We start from the raw sequence: 2,270 nt of genomic DNA on the forward strand, positions 1-2,270 counted from the left end.
GAGGTTTTTGGACATATTGGCAACCATATCTGGATGTTCCGGGAAAATGACCACTTACTTGGATGGCTGCAAGTTCCCAGATCATCCGGAGTATTATCCAATATGTCCACAACCATCTGGATTCTCCTCTAACCTACCTAATTTCCCAAATCATGAATATTGATATGTCGCAAGCCATGTTGCATAATTTATTGCGGCATGGTCACTTCCCCGGGTGGTCCCCGGTTACCAGAATATTCAAGATGGTTGTCAATATGTCCTAAGCCCTATGAATTCTACTCTAACATACTTGATTTGCGTTGATTACGTTCAACAATCTTTGAGTTCTACTCTAACTTACTTGTTTTGCAAAATCATGAAGATTGATATACCGCAAGCCATGTTTCATAATTGTTTGGAAAATGGCCATTTCCCCAGGTGGTTCCAAGTTCCCGGAACATCCGGAATTGTGGCCAATATGTCCAAAAACCTCTGAATTCTCCTCTAACATACTTGTTTTGCAAAATCATGAAGATTGATATGTCGCAAGCCATGTTTTATAACTGTTTTGAAAATGGCAACTTCTCCGGGTGGTCCCAAGTTCCCGGAACATCCGGAATGGCGGCCAATATGTCAAAAAAAACTTTGAATATTCCTTCAACATACTTAACATACAAAATTATGAAGAATGAATCATGACAAGCCTGTTTTTAGAATTATGCGAGAAAAAATGTCAGGTATAGGGAACGTGTGAAAAGTGTCCTTCGTTCAAAATTTCATAAAAATCGGTTAGAAAATGAAGTCACAGTGTTTTTTTGAAATTCCAGATGGCGGCTCCAAATTCAAGATGGCGGCTGTTTAATAGAGATTTAAGCTCTTAAAGCATATGGGTATATTTGAAATGAGGAAGATGTCTGGATTCCGAAAATGGTGACCAGAATATTCAAGATGGTGGTTCAAGGCGGCTTCAAATTCAAGATGACGTCTGTTTAATGGAATTTCAGGCTCTAAAACCATGCAATATGGGTGGGTATATTTGGTATAGGGAAGATGTCCGGAGTAACAATATGGCGACCAGAATATCCAAGATGGCGATCTAAAATCCAAAATGGCATCTTCAAATTCAAGAAGGCGGCTGTTTAATGGAGATTTAGGCTCTAAATCATGCAGTATGGGTATATTTTGGAAGGCGGAAGATGGCTGGTGTCCAAAAATAATGACCAGATTATCCAAGATTAAGGTATAAAATTCAAGATGGCGGCTGCAAATTCAAGATGGCGGCTGTTTTGAAGCCTTAAAACCTTACAATATGGGTATGAGGAAGATCTCCAGAGTCCAAAAATGGCGACCAGAATATCCAAAATGGCCGCTCCAAATTCAAGTTGGCGGCTCCAAACTCAAGTTGGCGGTTGATTGATGGAGTTTTAGGCTCTAAAACCATGCAATATGAGTATGACACATTCTACCGTGACGATACAACACGTTTTGACGCATTCGTAGTCAGATTTTCCACTATAATTCATAAAAATGGCGGCTGCAAGTTCAAGATGGTACCTGTTTAATGTAGTTTAGGCCCTAAAACAATGCAATATTGGTGTATTTGGTATGGGGAAGATGTCTGGACTCCAAAAATGGCGACAAGAATATTCAAGATGGCGGTTCAAAATCCAAGATGGTGGCTCCAAATTCAAGATGGCGGCTGTTTAATGGAGTTTTAGGATCTTAAACCATGCAATATTAGTATATTTGTAAATTGATGATTTTGTGGCTATATCGGTCCTTTTCTACTCATAGTATAAGGGAGTAGAGATCAAAGTGGACAATGAAATGATAGATATGATAAAAATCGCTAGGTAGCGAACAAGTGTGAAAATTTTATAGAAGGTGATATCAGGCAAGTAGGCCATGTATTGAACGAATACATCGAATGCGTGAAACTTCTGCCGTGCGACCTGTGTTTTTAAACAGATCGGCTTGGTTAGTAGTTCATACCACCTAACCAAGACTGGCTTGTCTCCATGAAGAGGAAGATAACGATATGCAATAAGTAATATAATGTATTAATTGAAAGCCTGGTGTACCAACCTGACGCGTCACATAACACACGAAAGAATGACAAGGGTTTCTGTTCGTAATTACGAGAACCCAGAAGAGGTTAAAAGTTCAATTGACATCTTGACCCACAGTTCATCTCCGGTTTCCAGAAAGTATGATAGGCAATACGCGCCAGCTCACCCACATCCGTCTCGAGTGGCGATATTTTACAGCTGTTCCTAAGCTAACTGGCAACG

Source organism: Aedes albopictus, chromosome 2 (genome assembly GCF_035046485.1).
Source record: "Aedes albopictus strain Foshan chromosome 2, AalbF5, whole genome shotgun sequence".
Classification (NCBI taxonomy): Eukaryota; Metazoa; Arthropoda; class Insecta; order Diptera; family Culicidae; genus Aedes; species Aedes albopictus.